The sequence below is a fragment of the Xenopus laevis genome, chromosome 3S, assembly GCF_017654675.1.
Source record: "Xenopus laevis strain J_2021 chromosome 3S, Xenopus_laevis_v10.1, whole genome shotgun sequence".
Lineage (NCBI taxonomy): Eukaryota > Metazoa > Chordata > Amphibia > Anura > Pipidae > Xenopus > Xenopus laevis.
The window spans coordinates 55,287,112-55,306,444 of NC_054376.1; the positions used below are offsets into that span (position 1 = coordinate 55,287,112).

The following is a 19,333-nucleotide window of genomic DNA, read 5'->3' on the forward strand; positions in this document are numbered from 1 at the left end:
GTCTGTTTAAAGGATAAGCAAACCCAAAAGTAAAAACAAACCCTACCCTACATAGACCCCCTCTCTCCTCCTCCCAGCCTAAGTGTTACCCTGGGCAAATGCCCCTAAATCTTTACTTACCCCTCCATGCAGATTCTGTCCAGCGGAGTTCACAGGCACCATCTTCTTCTCTTCGGTAATCTTCAGAAATGAGACCAGCGGAGCAGCGTATGCGCAGTTGCCGAAACTCACAAAAATTGGCGAAGCACCGGTCTGATTCCGAAGATTACCGAAGCCCGTTAACTCTGATGCTGGGGGAGGGGGTCTGTGTAGGGTAGGGGGGTACATTTTTTAACTTTTGGGTTTGCTTCTCCTTCCAGATAATGAATCTTTCTGTAATTTAGATCTTCATACCTTAAGTCTACTACAAAATCATTTAAACATTAAATAAACCCAATAGAGTATGTGTAAAAAGTATATATATTGGTATGGGACCTGTTATTCAGAATGCTCAGGACATGGGGTTTTCCAGATAATGGATCTTTCTGTAATTTGGATCTTCATACCTTAAGTTTACTAGAAAATAATTTAAACATTAAATAAACCCAATAGGCTGGTTTTGCTTCCAGTAAGGATTAATTATATCTTAGTTGGGAGCAAGTACAAGATACTGTTTTGTTATTACAGAGAATTTTTTTTTCCAAAAAAATTTTTGATTATTTGGATAAAATGGAGTCTATGAGAGATGGCCTTTCTGTGATTCTGAGCTTTTTGGATAACAGATATGTATATATCTGTCTGTATATTAAATACATTCACAAACATGATATCTAAGTTGACAAAGCCATTTCCCACCATCCTATAACGAAGAGAGAGTACCTTGCATAAATCCACACCAATGGAAAATAAAATAGTTTTGAGTTATTTAAAGGTTTTATGGAGAAAGGTAATAAAAGTTTTAAAAGAAAAAAATTGCATTAATAGATACAAAAGTTCACATTAACAATAAATCTTGAAATGCTTTTTCCACAGGAAAATAATGAAAAACTTGATTGAAAAAAAAAACTAGAAAATTTCAAGACGCAAGCATTCTACATTATAAATCCTATACCAGTATATATATATATATATATATATATATATATATATATATATATATATATATATATATATATATATATATATATATCCTTTTTATCCGGGAAGAAAACTATGTACCTGTTCGGACATCTGGATACCTTTTAAGCACTGGAAGTATTCAGGAGTTGCATTGCCAGGTCATCAGCAAAAGGAATTCTGGGGGTTGTAGTTTAACCTTCTCTCACACAGTGATGGCTGCCTGCTGGAAGTAAGCCTGAGTTCCCTCTAACATACTTAAACATGAATCTTCCAATAACCTGAGGTTATGGATCCATACTGCCTATTTTCAGCATATGGAATGCAAAAGTAAGTATGGCTTCTTTTTTTACTTCAGCTCCAACAACTACAGTTTCATGAACTCTTTATTTAAATTTTAGTATTAGGATCCAGTTTCCATTACTCATTATTTAAATTTCAGTATTAGGATCCAGTTTCCAGCCCGTGACTGCTGAATATATAATGCACATCAAGTTATTGTAGCAGGAATAACCAGACACAACTAAGGGGCAATGTACTTTTCCTACCAACACTGCAAAAGATTGATTAATCTAATGGTTATATTCAGGGGCTTTCAACCAGCTCAGGCTAGCCTTGCATAGCTACAGGTGTAACAATTAGAAGGCAATCAGGTGTGCAGTCTTGATTAACTCAGGATAAATAAGGATATCAAAATTCTAGCCTCATGGAAGGGAAGCTCCACAGCCAAAGCATACAGCGGCTAGGTGTTCATTCATATGTTTACGACCGCTATATTTTCAGCATGTATCAGTCAGGTCATTTCCCTCTAAATCTAAGATGCATTATAATGCATGTTACACTTGTTTAGGGATGGGTACATAACCCCATTTCTGGTTCTAGGACCCAGTGATTTCTGGTTAAACCCCTAAAAATAATGTACTGTACAGCTAACATAACATAGCCTGGCAATATATTAATTTTATTGATGTCCTGTATAAAATGTAATTTGAACAGTGTTTTTTTGTTTTTTTGCATTCAGCATTAAAGGCAATTTAGCATGTATTTAAGACCTTTTTGATACTGTAACATAAAGTTTTCCTCAGGGTCCCTGACATTGTCTGTGCATATTTACACAGAGGTGGTTACGAGGAGATGAATCCCCAAAATTGGAGTTAGCTTAATTTGAGTTGAAGTGGAATTTCCTGCCAGTTTTAATTTGAATGTGAAATTCTGACAGTGACCATTATTGTTACTAGTTAATAGTATTGTTACTAGTATATGCATAATACTTCCTTGGTGTGCATTAAATGGTCAAAGTTAATGAGGCAATTGCCTCTCCAATATTTTATGATCCATAGATAGTAATATGAAGTCCCTTTGCTCTATCCTTTTGTGAAGACTTAACATTCGATTTTGAAGCTCTGTTGGTGATTTTTGCCTATATTCAGAAAGGGCAGTGATTTTGGGGATCAGGCATGACATGCAGTTAGCATTCTAGGGCTCTTACAGACGAGCATTTTTACCTGCGCTCCCCTGCGTTCCATTTTTCTGTGTTCAGCCGCAGGGGAGCGCAGGAATAGATGCATTACATTTTTTCCAATGGGACTGTACTCACACAGGCGCGCGTAGGCGCCGAACGCAGGAAAAATGCAGCATGTTGCGTCTCAACCTGCGTTTGGCGCCTACACGCACCTGTGTGAGTACAGCCCATTGGAATAAATGTAATGCGTCTATTCCTGCGCTCCCCTGCGGCTGAACGCAGAAAAACAGAACGCAGGGGAGCGCAGGTAAAAACGCTCGTCTGTAAGAGCCCTTACTTATGCCATCGGTGTTTTGATGGGTTGAAGCATCTTCTTCCCCAATCACAGCAAATACATTTTTAATGGACCTTGCTTTACACATAGGGGCATTGTGGTGCTGAAACAGGACCTTCCCCCAAACTGTTACCAAAAAAAATATAGGAAGCACATTTATACGCTATAGCGTAAATGTTTGGTTTCAATGGAATCAGGGAGGGGGGGAAACAGTGAGTGTTCCAACTTAAATATAGTGTACAGGTATTGGACATGTTATCCAAAATGCTCAGGACCTTTGGTTTCCTGGATAAGGGATCTTTCCGTAATATAGATCACCATACTTTTCTTTATTACATAGAAAAGGAACTGATTTTTTTAAAACATGAAATATTTAGATAAAATGGATGATGGGCTTCCCGTAATTTGGAGCTGAATATAATTGGTTTCCAAATAAAGGATCCTTTACTTATGAATTGAAATTGTGCAGTAGTTTATCTACAAAGGGTGCAGATGTGGGAAGGAGAACTAAGAGAAAAAATTGATCCTTCAGTACTGAAGGTAAGACGCTGTAATCTGAATGGGTCAATTATGAATCAAACGTGTTTGCACTGAAGAATACAGGTGCACAAATATCATGTGTAAATAAGATACTTCTTGGGATTAGATCCTTTGAGGGAGCTATGGATGGTAAAATGCAATTTTTTACTGACATCTACAGGCTTTTACCTTATTCGCTAATAATATTAAGTGAAATTCAGAATGCAATACAGAATCTTTTTGCAATAAATAATTTGTATCAAAGTAAAATGCATAAAATAACCCAGTATAATAACCTAATGTGGGTTGAGAGACGTGTCTTGCTAAGGCATATTGCACACGTTAATACATAAAAATAATAGACCGTTAAGCAGTGATTAATCTGTGTTTGCCAAAAACTTGGATGTTTTAAAGGGAAATGAAATATAATGCATCCACTATGTGTCACCATTCCTAGACTTTTAATCGAGCTTAGTTTGTTTAGAGATGTTTGTTTGTTTCTTAATTTAATTCAAACATAGCAACAAAGCATTCATTTGTTTTAAATATCAATTTATATTTGAGGGAAAGCTGTATCTGCCCAATATATTGCCCATAAGCTACTAACAAGAGTGAGAATCATGCTCAAAAGTGAGGTTGAGAGAACTTTGTGACTCACTCTCCCCTGCCTCCCTCCCTTCTGACACTTGCTGCTACCTCCCCTTCATTGCCCTCCCCCTCTGTTATGGTGCATGCAAGGGAGCGGGGTTAGCTGGGATGATGCAGTGGTGTAAATATAGACCCAGCAGACCTCCACCTTTTCCCCAACTGCCCTACATTACAATGTAATCATCATTTTTATAAACTTTTTAAAACCAGAGCAGTACATATGGTTTTGGATAGCTATAAGCTAAATTTTTCAGTTTGCATGAACTTGTGGCACGTTTCGCCATGGGTGAATTTTGAATGATGGGGGTGTTATCCATTAGCTAGACCAGTGATCTCCCAACCAGTAGCTCGTGAGCAACATGTTGCTTCCCAACCCCTTGGATATTGCTCCCAGTGGCCTTAATGCAGGTGCTTCTTTTTGAATTCCAGGCTTGGAGACAAGTTTAAGTTGCATAATAACCAGATGTACTGCCAAACAGAGCCTCAATGTAGGTTGACAATACACATAGGGGCTACTAAATGGCCTATCACAGTCCATATTTGTCACCCCAGGAACATTTTTCATGCTAGCGTTGCTCCCCAACTCCTTTTACTTCTGAATGTTGCTCACGGGTTCAAAAGGTTGGGTATCCGTGAGCTAGACTATATCTTCTTTCTCCCATTAAAGATTTTTTGTTTTTAATTTTAGCATAATAAACAGATATAATTTATTAAATCTTAACATTAGAGTCCCCAGGCTATGTTGTGATGAGAATACGGATTCAGGAGATAGATACTGACGACTATGTGTGAATGTGTGCTTTTATTTTCTGGGAAAGCACACTGTGTTATTTTAGTAGGAGTCCGTGGCTATTTTTGGTAAAATTTCAGTAATAAGTGACATTATATTATCAGTCTCTTAATGGTCTTAATGTTTAAATTATATTCATAGAAATTAACTACAGTAATATTACACACTGTAGCCAGTGCTGTATTTAGGTGCGAACCTAACAGCACCCCCAATGTAAGGAAGTGACATTGTGCACACACGCCACATCCGGTTTTCAACGTGGCAAGCCCTTTACATTTCACCCCACCCCAGTTCCGAAGCTGTATTTATGAAAACAGTCTCCAGCGTTGTATTTATTTATAGGCACCCAAAGGCCACCCCCCAAGAGCTTTCATCCAAGGCACATGCCTTTGGGGACCTACAGTATATATAAATATGGCCCTGACAGTAGCATTCCTATAATGACATAAAAATTGCATTTTATATTTTCCCCTTTACTGTCACCCTAAACCATGTGGAAAGCAGAGTTGGAGCGAACACAGAAGTCTCTAATTATGGAACCTGCAACTCTTTGACAGCTAGCACTTTTTTGAACAGCATTGATAGCAAGGATGTACAGTTTCTTTGGGAATGTGTCAAAAATTTAATCTTTTAACATATTATTTTTCTAGAAATTGGATATATTGCAGACACATTGCACTATATTATTTACCATCCCCTCAGCACAATTAATCAAAAGGTACAAAGCAAGTCAGCAAGTGAAACGTCATACTAAAATGTGAAGGACATGCAGTGCACAGATTTTAACTAGTTATAAAGTGACAGGTATGATCTGTGAATAACATTTTGAGAGATGGGCCCAGCATTGTATAATGTGCATCATTCTAGGCAATGACAGACTCATCAATTCTAAATGCATCACTGTTTTTTTTATTTTTCCACCTAGAAAGACTTTTTTTAGGCTAAGATTGAACGCTGTGTCTTTAGGAGACATTAGACAATGACAATGTGACAAATCACATAATAAACATATACAGAATCATATCAGAACAAGGAGTTTAAGTGCTATGTGGTTAGAGACGCAGTGGGAAGGAGCACCCTGTCCCATAGAGCTTACAGTCTAAGTGGATGGGAGGCTAACATACAGGCACAAATTGGAGATGAAAAAGTGCACATGGTCAAGCATAAGCAGTAGGCACAGGATTAGGCTAATGTTTTAGTGCTCCAAAAGGTAGGCTTTTAGTTTAGGCTATTGGTTGGTATTGGGATGCTAAGGCTGCCATGTTGGTAAAGGTCTGGTATTCATTGATTTGGCACAAACTGTGCACTACTTGTCCTAACCTTCAAGTTCTGAGGGGAAAAAAGTATGTATTCAAAAATTTCAAATAAAGGTATTTGGGGTTTACAGAATTCTGGATCTTTCTGTAAATTGGATCAACATATTTTAAGTCTGCTAAAAACCATTTAAAAATCAAATAAACCCGATAGGATTGTTTTGACACCAATATTCATGAGCTCAGTTACTGTTTCGTAAAAATGAAATCAGTTTTAAAAAAAATAAGAATTATTTGCTAAAAGGAACAGTTCAGTTTACAAATAAAAACAGGGTAAATAGATTGTATGTGCAAAATAAAAAAATGTTTCTAATATAGTTAGGCAAAAATGTAATATATAAAGGCTGGAGTGAGCAGATGTCTGACCTAATAGCCAAAACCCCACTTCCTGCTTTTCAGCTCTATAACTCTGAGTTAGTCAGCGACTTGAAGGGGGGCCACATGGTACATAACTGTTCAGTGAGTTTGCAATTGATCCTCAGTATTCAGCTCAGATTCAAAAGCAACAGATATGACCCATGTGCCCCCCCCTCAAGTCATTGATTGGTTACTGCCTGGTAACCAATCAGTGGAAACCACATGAGTTGCAGATCAGGAAGTAGTGCTCTGTTCTGTTTTATTTTTACTCTGCGAGTTCAAATAAATTCCTTACATTGAAAGAGGTTGTGGAGACAAACAACCACTAACAATGCTCTTTTCTTTGCACAAGATCACTAAAACACCTTTGCTATTTCTTATCTGAAATATAGACCAAATATAGTACTTTAGACAGGGGTAAATTAATAGGCTAAGTGACAAGTACATTAATTGAACAAAACAAATAAGAGTTAAAGGAACTGTATTCCCCCTTGTTTACTAGTTCAATCAATAGGACCTATGCTGAACATACATTATGCTTTTTGTTTTATCTGTGGTTTTTATTATGTTTTGTAAGCAAACACTGGTAATAAATTATCAACATTGCAAGGACCAAGCATGGAGTAGGCAGGGCCATTTCTGTCAGGCCCAGACTGGCAATCTGTGGGTTCTGGCAAATGCCAGAGGGGCTGCTATAAGGTGCCATATAAAGTCAGTATTTAGTGAGCTGGTAGGGGCTGATGGGGCCTCTGTGTACCTGAAATGCCAGGGCCTATTTTGATTCTCAGTCCAGACCTGTTTTCTGTGCCAGGAGCTGACTGAGGTGGCTCCTGCAATGCCACCCCCCCCTTGCCCGATTGCCTGTCTAGGAGGAGGCCGCAACACTAGCACAGAGAGTGCATTTGCGCTCTCCCGCACTAGTAAGGCCGAATTTCCGGTTTAAAAAACAGGTTCCAGGAGCAGCTTTTTGGTGCTGCCATCTGAGGCAAGTTTTTCAACTCGCTTCATTGGCGAAGCACCCCTGGGAGTAGCTTCAATTTCCTTGTTTGCCCTGTTTATTTCAAGAAATAACAATTTTTTGTGATTAAAATAAAAGGCAAAAAGTATGTTTGGCACAAGCCCTATTCATTTAATTCATATTGAAAAGAGGGTATACTGTTCCTTTAAGTGAGGAAAGCTTTGAAAATGGACTAATGCTATAATGTGTTAAAAAATAGTGCAATATAGGCATTTGTGTACTGCATAAAAACAGATGCCGAAAGCAGTACAAAGTAAAGCAAAGTGTTGATTTTAAAGTAATACATTCATCAAGGACAATATTGCACTTTGTGCACAGACATTAGTGGGCACTGGACCGTAACTAATAGGCTGAACTTTGCTGTAAACATAAAATAGGGGCTCCCTGTCCAGGCTGCTATAGCTAACTCCGGGAATCAAACCAAGTATAGGAAGCTTCTTTGAGACAGTAGTAATAATGCAGCAACAGTTCATATGAGCCTATGAAAGTGACTGAAAGTGCCACATATTTCCTCTTATTTATCTGTTAATATTCTCTGTAAGTAGTCTTGCTAATTGAAAGAATTACTTGGGGTACTTTTGGTTAATCAAACGATGAAGGGATCAATCTAGTTCTTGAACTAAAGAATTATATATAATTCATTGTTTAACATAATTGTATTACAAATTTTTATGAAGTCATTCTCAACAACCAATTTTCTCTTCAATGTGTTCCTTCTGAATACTAATACTAAAATGCATTTTGTATGCAGAATACATTTTCTAAAACCCACTTTTTTTTGTTTCACAAGTATGGGACATGAATGTAGTCGGAAGATTACCTAACCTCCTTTACATTATTATTAAAAAAACAGGACTAATAAACATTAAACACATCACAAATTAGTATTTTGTCCTTTGAGAAAATTGTATTTAGGGACATGTTTGTCAATTGTAATTTCTAAATATACATGTACATTTCCAATTACAAACAGCATTTATGTGTTTTATTTTATGCTCTTTTTAATGGCAATTGCTGATTTGTAGAGTTTGGACAGTGCCTCTATTCTGTATTACTGGTTCTGTATGACTGATGATCACCTGTTATCCATTGATGCAGTTTTAGCTGTGTATCTGTTCTGATCAAATGTTTATCTGTGTTTGTAAAGGGTTATGTTTTGTATTTGTATTAGGGGATGCACTGAATCCAGGATTCGTATTCGGCCGAATCCTTCTGCCCGGCTGAACCGAATCCTAAATTGCATGACTTTTTGTCACAAAACAAGGAAGTAAAAATGTTTTCCCGTTCCCACCCTTAATTTGCATATGCAAATTAGGATTTGGATTCGGTTCGGCATTCGGACGAATCTTTTGCGAAGGATTTGGATTTCGGACGAATCCAAAATAGTGGATTCGTTGCATCCCTAACTTGTATCCACTTACTCTAAAATGGATGCAGTAGACCAGTAGCTCGTGAGCAACATGTTGCTCTCCAACCCCTTGGATGTTGCTCTCAGGGTCCTTAAAGCAGGTGCTTATTTTTGAATTCCAGACTTGGAAGCAAGTTTTAATTGCATAAAAACTAAGTATAGTGCCAAGTAGAGCCTCTTGTAGACTGCCAGTCCACATAGGGGCTACCAAAAAGCCAATCATTGCCCTTATTTGGCACCCCAAGGGACTGTCATGGTCGGCACCCTTAATCCAGAACCAATGCTAAGCACCCTGTTCACAGCTCTTGCCTCTGCCTTTAACAGTCGCCTTTCACCTCCGGAGTAGCCCTCGGCTAATCGGATGCCGCCAGGTCTTAATAAGAGACGAGCAAAGGGGCACAACGGTAAAGCAAAGTCTTTTGGGCAGAAGATCTCAGTGCAAGGAATAAACAGAAGGCGTAGTCAAATCAGGCCGGTTCGGGGCAGGCAGAGTACAAGCGGAGTCAGACAGGCAAGGGTCAAACCAGTAGATCAATCAGAAGGGATGCGGATATAGAAGAGTCAGTTACCAGGCAGGGTCAGGATTGCAGAAGTCAGTATTGTCAAAACAGGCAGGGGTACAATCAGATATCAGACTCAGAAGCACCAGAAGCACCAGGAAATCACTAAAAATTATCCCATAACGGGCAGTGAGAAAATACATTTTGGCACTTTAAATACTTTTGAATTTTGCGCCACTGAGCACTGGCGTCAACATGCCAGTGCGCATGTGCCTATAAATAAGAAGATTGCATGCCCTAAACTGCCGGCAGAGTGGAAGAAGATGAGCAGTGTGCCGGGCATCCACTAGACCACCAGGGTGAGTTGTTACAGGGATTTTTTCACGCTTCAACTCTGTTTACATTTGAATGTGGCTTATGGGTTAAAAAGGTTGGGGACCCCTGCAGTAGACTGGCGCTATTTCTATTATCTATTATTTATTATCTATTATGGCATTCTTTACAAAATACAGTTTAAATAACCAATTCTTAATATAATTTTTCTTGAAAGTAGAAGTTTTACTGAAAATAAATATCAGTGTAAATGTTCCAGGTTAAAAGAACCCATGCCATTTTCTTATTGTTCATTGTTGTGGTGATGTGATGCTACAAAAATCCAGGGGGCTCTCAAAGAATGTATTCTCAACACACATTTGCCAATAACCCCACCATTTGCCTTTAGGAGTAGCCATTCAGTGATATTATAGCAAAGATTTTAAACTATCCATGCAATTTAAAGGATTTTTGGCCGTGCCTCTGTCACGCCTGACGACGGCCTGGCATATCCCACAACAACCTGTTACACCCCAAACCCATTTTGACCCATACAAGCTAGGCTTAAGATAATTCTGGAAAACGGGATCATTGACAGCTCAGCTTTAGTCAAGCATGATATAAGCAATTAATACAATGAATAATGTATTACGATGTAGATTTCATCCTAAAAATGACTTTTCATTTAGAATGTAAGTTAATTAGTTCTACTGAGCCCCTTATTTTCTTACCATACTGAAGTGATCTTTATCTGATGGGTTTTCAAGGGCCCTGTAGCGATCAGACTAAGATCCATTCATTTGGGGATCTTTGCAAACTAGCAGATTTCACCTTGTATTCCCATCTTTACATATGAGCAGTTCATTTAACAAGTAGTTTAGATAGTAAACTGAGGAACAAACTTCTTCAGATTCTACTATTGATACAAAGAACCAAGGTGTGTACTCCATGGTAATGAGGGATGGATTGGCCTTTTCTCCATCGGCATTTTTACACAGGTGGAGAATACACCATGGGGCACATTTACTTAGCTCGAGTGAAGGAATAGAATAAAAAATACTTCTAATTTCAAATGGTTTTTTTTGGCTACTTCGACCATCTTATTGGCTACTTCGACCTTCGACTACGACTTCGAACGATTTGAACTAAAAAACGTTCGATAGTCGAAGTACTGTCTCTTTCAAAAAAAATTCGACCACCTACTTCACCACCTAAAACCTACCGAGCATCAATGTTAAATGTTAGAAGGTCCCCATAGGCTTTCTAACAAATTTCTGATCGAACGAAAATCGTTCGAACGAATAGCGGTAAATCCTTCGACTTCGATATTCGACTTCGACCCTAAGTAAATGTGCCCCTATGTGTGCTATAGGAGTTAGTTATTATTGTACATTGTTTAGTGCAACTATTTAAAATAAAAACATTATTTTCATAATCTCATCCTCTTGTTGGACTGTAATAATTGTGATAAGGGATACTTTAAAGTTAGCTTTTTCCTTTATTTATAGCAATGGCTACATAATTAACAGAACAGTAGTTTGGTAACCCTTGGGAACAGAACTGTTTTATTACAAAAATGACATTACAACTTCTTTTTTCTCATTTGATCTTTACAATGCATATGCCACTCAAGATAAAATAATGCTATTTCCATAAAGACATTCCGCTTCCACATACAACAGAGTCAGCTTTTATTGATTCAGAACTTGTAAAGTAAAAGGTGGATGCTTAATGGTTTTGTGTGTTGAGTTTAATTACTATTTTCATGAATGCCAGAAGTCTATTAACATAATTTAAAAAGTTCTGCATTTGCTTATGTGCCACAGGAAGCACTGATTGGTCTCCTGGACAAATACCATTCACCTGTGACTGAGTACTCCATTATCTAGCATCTGTTTTTTTCCACAGAAGTCAATTAAAGTAATTTGTTTTGTGTAAGCATAAAATACTCTTCCGATGAAAACAAAAAGGCATCCATGTTAGAATGAATTTCATGTTATAGCACTTAATTAACATTAAAAGCAATATAAATCAAGTAAATATTTCCCCTGATCACACAGAGAGAAACATAACAGGGGTGAGTTTAGTCTATATCTAGTCAACCAAACAACAGACTGATATAAAGTATACAATGCATAAATTATGGTAGGATAATAAATCAATACAAGATGATGGCATTTTATTTATGTATTCAGACCTCCCTAGGCCTTTTGCTTGAGATATCAAGTAAGTTGGGAATTTTCCATTGTTTTGCACATAATTATGCGACTACCATAGCACATACAAACACCCTTTGCTGGTGACTTTCATATGGGGAGGACCCGTGGGTATGATCAGTATTTGTAGTCAAGTAATTAGCAGACTTTAATTATTACATTTTAATTTTTATATTTTCACATTATGATTATTTTTTTTAATGATCTAAATAATTGATAATATAAAAAGGAATTGTATCTTCTCTGCAATTTTACTTTCTTGTTTCATACCAAAACAAAGGCTGTTTCATATGCTTACGGTGTGCCATTGGAGGAATTGTTTTTATTTGCAATAAGTGCCTGTATATTTTAACCCTGCTTTTCAGTGTTGTGTATTATGCAGCATAATAGCATGTACAGTTGAGGAGAGGCTGTCAATATTCTAGCCAACAGAGCCATAAATGGAGCTCTCACATACATTTATTATTCTTGCTGTCACACCGTTTTTCAGATTTACTGATTAGGTGAGAAGCAATTAGTGCTGATGGCTTTGGCATGTCCATTAGTTGGGAGTATAATGCACATTACAAGTGAATCCGAGTTGGGCTAGGCATTAAATCTTCATCATCTGTCATCAGGACAAGATATGAAGATAAGAAATGCTCTTGTAGTAATAAAAATAGATATTACTATTTAGCTTGAAAAGATTTAGATAAAGAAGACAGAAATAAGTTACATACAGTATGTGAATATTTCACTAATACTGCACATCTGCGCATGTTATTCAGCTCAAAGAAAGATAATAATATGCTGTTAGAAATTTAAAATGTATAATTGAAACCTAACAGGTTTGTATAAAACTTTACTATGAATTGCTTTACCCACTACGCAGATACTTGGCCTTGGGTGCCTTTTTTGTATTTTATAAACTTTTCTACGGGTAGATTTATTAGAGGTCGAATTTCAGCTTTATGTGTGGTTTTTTTTTCTACTCTAATAAATTTGAATATACTCACAACTTGAATGGGAGGTTATTTAAGAAAAGGCTCGAACGAATTTTCCCAACCCAAAAACTCCAACCAAATTTGAATCGAGTTTCATTAACTTGAATCGAGAATTAAATCAAAACAATTTGAATGTTAGGAAAGCTATTAACATCTTCAATGGTCACTGGACCTCTGCCATTAATTTCTACATGAACTCGCCAGGTTTTAGGTGGCAAATAATCGAATTCAAGTTGTTCCCTGGGTCCAGGAATGATAAATCTCAAATTTGAGTTTGGATTATTGCCAACTCAATTCAAATTTACAATTCGACCCTTAATAAATCGGCTCCTAAGTGTTCTGTGTATAAAATCACGTATTTTACTATGTATGAAGGTCATAACTGTACTGCAGTTTGAGTTGGACTTTTTTGGTGCTCTAAAAAAAATACTCTGTGCAGGCAATACATTTTGTACACACACATCATTTTGTGGAAAAATACAAATACAAAAATCATAGTAAAAAAACTCATTGAAAGGAAGGAAATTCCTGATGCATGTAATTCAATATCTACTAAAAAAACAAATGCCAAAGGTGTTTGGGATAATTCTAATACATATATGTATTTATTTTATATAGCACCACAAGGGTTTGCATGAAGAAATTTGGTTTCTTTTCTGTAGATGCAATAAAGCTTGTGCCCCTGACGTCTTCTATTCCTAATTCCACAACTCCAACTGTGGATAGCCTCTGTGATGCTTTGCAGCTGACATGCAGTTGAAAACAAAACAAAAAAAAAAAAAACAATATGCAAATAAAACAAATTAGCCAGTAAAACAAATATGCAGTAGAGTAGTATTGGAATACACCATTACTTGGGCTCTGAAGAGAAAAAAATAGCGTCCCTTTGTATGGTTTGTAGTATGCGTAGGCTTAAGGATGAATTATTAGAAAGAATAAATAATTTGTCTTTCTATAAAAGGAGTTTATAATAAACTACAAGAAAAGTAACATTTATAGGCCCACAGTTCATTTTTATGCGAAAGAAAATTATAGCCTGACAAAATATTTGCAAGCTTAAAGAGATCATCATTTCTGAGAAGTGAAAAATAAACTCGAAGCAGCATTTCATGTAGTAGTACAGTACATCAAAGTGGCAGTTCCTTGCATGTATTTTGTTCTTGGAGGCAAAACTACTGATAACAAGATTTGTACCCTGGCCAAGATCAGTGCTAAATTTTGGTTATATTAAATTGATACTGACACTAAAAAAATACTTTTTAAAATATGAATGTACATTAAAAGTTACCTATAGGTCATGCTGATTGTTTTTTGCTGAGAGGTTTGTTTTTGTAAGTAATTGTTACTTAATGTTCCTAAACCTCACTGTTTTGCCAACCTGACTGTCCCATCTCAGCCTGTCAATTAGAGTTTCTAATGCTAACGGACTCCTGCTGCACAAATATGGCTGCCCCCTCATAGGCGACCACAGGGAAACAGATAATGTAAAAACATTGGGCAAATACTTTATGGCAAAATTCTAAGTAGCATGGAAAGTAAATTTTATGGTAGAGGTAAAAAAGGTTCAATTTCTGGTGTCCGTATCGCTTTAAATGGATTTCTTGCCTAGGTACCTATAACTGTCAAAAAAATTGGACCTTCTGCAGCCCTGATTCCCTATGTTGGTGTTAAGAGCAGATCAAACCTCTGATGGAAAAGAGATCAGGAAAAAAAAGAGTAAGGAAGTAAAATGTAAATAAGAACATAGTGGGAGTTGCAGTATTAAAGAGGCAGTGACACATAGATCAAGTTATTATAAAAGATGTTAGAGAGTGATCCATGGATGAAACAGAGGGACAGTGGCTATTGAGCAGAAAAAGGGGATGAGAAGAAGAAAACCACAATTTAATATGCATGTGAATTTAGTTATATATATAAAAGAGAAAGTTGCTCTTCTACATACTGGACAACAAAGAACAAATGTTTTCCTTAGTATCAACCAGGTACCATAAATCAATAAATAAGCAACTATTTTTTTTACTGTTATTTCCCTAAAATGTATGTAATAGTCATGCACTATTTTTTTAATTATTATTCACAAATTTTTGTTTTTAAAAAAAAAAAAAAATTCTGAATAGAACTTGTGCTCTTATTCAAAGTATCAATGTGGGATACCGTTCTGCATTTCCAACACATGTAATACGCATTGGAGAACAAGGAGATAGACACATGATAGTACTCAGTACTGCTGCTGAACAACAATGAACACTACCACCCTTTATGGGAGAATAGCCTCTGCTTTCTCAAAGCAGTCAGGAAATTTTGGCAAATAAGTAAGGTGATATTAAACTTGCTGGGAATAAATCGGCTCCCTTCCGTTAGGTATATAAACTACAACTACTTTGATTGCCTTGTAATTAGCAGTGTATACATTATAAACATTGGATAGCAGTCCAGTTTCTTAAAGACTATATTACCCTCATTTTGTTTTTATTGTACTGAATATTTTATTTATCATACAATGTCACTGTTGATTTCATGTTTTCTAATTTAGATGTAAATAATCTCAGAGACATCAAGAAACTTGATAAGAAGCTGAGATCACTTGTGGTTGGCGCTGTGTTTAAGCTATAGACTGCTAGAGGCTTTTGAATATATAAATAACAAAGTAGTGAACTTGTTCTCTTACACTTTGTAGAACAACAAAAGTCATTGCATACTCAATAAAAGCCCTTGAAGGAAAGGAGATGTTGATATTATTCAACGCTTTATTTCCTCAATTTGAAATTCATGGCAGATGTACACTTTTCTTTTAATAATGTCTTCCATTTTCTTTATTGATCGCTCTGGGAATCCCTTGTGGTACATCAGGCACAGAGAAAATGCAATCACGCTGAGAACCTGAGAGGCAAAAAAAGAATATGTGCCAGCAGGGAATCTCTTCCATTTTCAAATATGAGTGTACTTTCTTTAACACCTGTCTAAATATGATAAAAAGGTCTTGACTTAACTTGAAATATCTGTAACGGCTTTGCAAGAAAATGCCCCTACAGTGCACCAACTTATAGGCTGTCATTGTTCTCTGCGGCAAACTCTCCGTGCCCAGCTGTTTGTAGAACTTGAAAATCAAATTCCACTGCCTCATTGTGAGATTCTTCTGACTGATTTCTTATTTGCTGGAACCTTTAGTGTCTAACTGATTATGTGGGCATAAGTGAGTGGTCCCAGAGGGTTAACAAAGTGTTTTAACACAGCAGTCAAAGTCACATTAAATCTTCCACAACTACTCTGTACAAAATGCCAGCCCAAGCAGAGCCTTAAGGAAATTACAGAACGTTTAGGAAAAACATGATTTTAATTTGCCAACCTTCAGTTCAAACGTGTTCTCTAAAATTATAAAATGCCACCTAATTTTGTCTATAGAATGGAAGACTTAAACTGGTAAATACTGTGCATAGTCTGGTGCCCTGCCATGAAGCTCGGGTCAATTCAGTTTTCAATTGTTCATATTAGAAAATATACTGTAATATATTAAACGGCCATTCAGAGTGTTTTTAGTTAGTAATATTTTTCAGGTAATACATGATTACATGTAGCATGCAAGGGGAGGATTTGGCTAGTTAAAGGGGTGGTCAGGTCAGGTTCATTTTTAAGTTAATGTTCTGCTACCAAACACCAAGGGGCAGATGTATCAAGGGTCGAATATCGAGGGTTAATTAACCCTCAATATTCGACTGCCGAATTAAAATCCTTCGACTTCGAATATCGAAGTTGAAGGATTTTGCGCAATTCATTCGATCGAACGTTCGAAGGAATAATCGTTCCTTTGAATCGAACGATTTTAATCCATCGATTGAAGGATTATCCTTCGATCAGAAAATTGTTAGCAAGCCTATGGGGACCTTCCCCATAGGCTAACATTGGCTATGGAATGGTCGAACGATTTTTAGTTTGAATCGTTCGATTCGAAGGTCGTAGTCAAAGGTCGAAGTAGCCAATTCGATGGTCGAAGTAGCCAAAAAAAACATTTGAAATTCGAACTATTTTTCGTCTATTCCTTCACTTGAACTTAGTGAATGGGCCTTGGCATCATCACTATAAAACTGGATAAGGAAATTGCCAGTTTCACTCAAGAAAATAGATTTACGAGTATATTAAATGCAATATATTGTGTGATACTCTTGTTATCTGACAAAACAGAGACATCCGAGACTGTTCTATTAAAGAAAGTCATTTGTTGCAATTTCCCGTTTAGTCAAAATATTATGCTCCATATTACATTAAGCATTGGTGTCTTATAATAAATACTATATAACATAGTAAGTTAGGTTATATTGTATTTATTATAAGATATATAATATTATATATATATATATATATATATATAATTTTTTTTTTTTTTTTTTATTTATTTTATGCTTTTTTAATTTATTTATTTATTTTTTTCTTATAGAGGGACCCGCACTCCAAATTCATGTTTACAAAGTTTTATTGATTCATCACTCGTGCGTCCAACATTTTGGCCAAGGTTGGCACACTTTATCAACGTGGGCCAAAATATTGGACGCACGAGTAATGAATCAATCAATTAAACTTTGTAACACATGAATTTGGAGTGCGCGTCCCTCTATAAGTATTATACAATTTAATTTGACCCAGCACCCACAAACGGATATAGGCATTCGAGTGCGGGTACCTACTGGACTTTCCGGATAATGAATCTTTCCATAATTTGGATCTTCATACTTGTAAATACTAGAAAACCATGTAAACATTAAATAAAAACCAGTAGGCTGATTTTGCTTCCAATAAGGATTAATTACATCTTAGTTTGGATCAAGCACAAGCTACTCTTTTACAAAGAAAAAGGAAATTATTTTTAAAAATTTGGATTATTTGATTATAATGAAGGTTACATTTTTTTTTTTTTAAAACTCTCTTAAATTCGAATATATTTGAAATTCGACTGGGGGGGTTATTTATAATAAAAACCGAATATCTAAAACTCAGACAAATTTTACCAACTAAAAAAGTATATCAAATTAGTACCATATTCGACTAAACTCGATTTGAGTTTATCTGAAAAAAACTCAAATGTCAGGAAGGCTACTAACGTCCAAATTGGTCAATGGACGTCTCCCATTGACTTATACTCGGCAGGTTTTACGTGGCGAATTGTCAAATTCAAATTCTTAAAGGGAGTATGATAAATCTCAAAATTTAAATTCAAATTAAAACTCAAATCGAGTTTGGATAATTCACAATTCAAATTTGAGAGTTTTGACCATAAAAAATTTTTCAATTCGACCCTTAATAAATCTGCCCCACAGTGTTTGTGTTGTTAGGTATTGGACTTATTATTTGGAATCACTTTCCTTTTTCTCTGTAATAATAAAACAGTAACTGGTACTTGATCCCAACTAAGATATAATTAATCCTAAAATTAAGATGTGGAGATCCTAACTATGGAAAGATCACTTATATGGAATATCCAAGGTCTCAAGCATTCTGGATAACATGTCCTTTCAATGTATAAACCATCAAATATATTGACATAAAATGGATGCCCCCCCATTTGATCCTTTTAGTAAATTTATGTATGGAAAGCACATGTTAAATATAAATACTAGTTTTTTATATGTGTATTTTTTTCATGCCTTTTTCTAGCAATTCACTAAGTGGCAAAACACATTTTTCATGTTCTTCTAGATACTGCTGATTTATGGGAAGTGCGACACAGACCAGTAACTTCAGCATGTTGTGAGTAATGTGGTTACCCTTTCTTTTTCCAATTACTAAACTGAGGTGAATACACAATTATGTTAGAGGTTTTCTTTTTAATGAACCATCGTACAACATAAGGCTTTAACCTAGTGTGCTGCTTGCCACATTTCATTATAATCTTCTCTTAGAGAATTAACACATTCATATTTACAGAAATACACACAGATGTCTGTATTTTCTACAAAAACTGCTCTTTTAATGCATGCCAATATTATTCCTCAACCAGCTTTTACTATTATTTTTTCCCTTAATTTATTTCTACCAGTATTTGCTGAGTTAGGTCACATCACGAATACTGTTGTCCTCAATACTATCATATTCCCTTAAATGTACTGCATCATCATAACCCTGCTGCAAACTGGATGATAAGAAAATAATGGGCATTCTATTTGCAAATGAGTTGTGGGTATTAAACTCTAAATGACCTAGTAACTTGTGGGTTTTATTCTGTGCAACACAATTTTGGAGATATTTCTTGTTTAATACAAGTGTATTGCAGATTTTTTCCCCCTCAAAATTGTTGTTTCATAACCGCAAAAAAAAAAAACCACTAACCTGTGCATTAATCCCTTTGTATTTTCTTTTTATATCAATCTATGCTTATCTTTGTACATG

General features: G+C 36.1%; 1 protein-coding gene across 2 annotated transcripts in view; it reads left to right on the plus strand.

Moving 5' to 3' along the window:
• The first annotated feature begins 1,241 nt into the window (after positions 1-1,241).
• Positions 1,242-19,333, plus strand: part of bmp7.2.S (bone morphogenetic protein 7, gene 2 S homeolog) — a 39,760-nt gene continuing 21,668 nt past the window's right edge. The window contains exons 1-2 of one of the 2 annotated variants that reach the window (XM_018255487.2): positions 1,242-1,425; positions 18,644-18,694. The gene's annotated coding sequence lies outside the window, so the exon portion shown is untranslated. The remainder of the gene's footprint in view (positions 1,426-18,643; positions 18,695-19,333) is intronic. The other variant, XM_018255488.2, reaches the window with a different exon arrangement.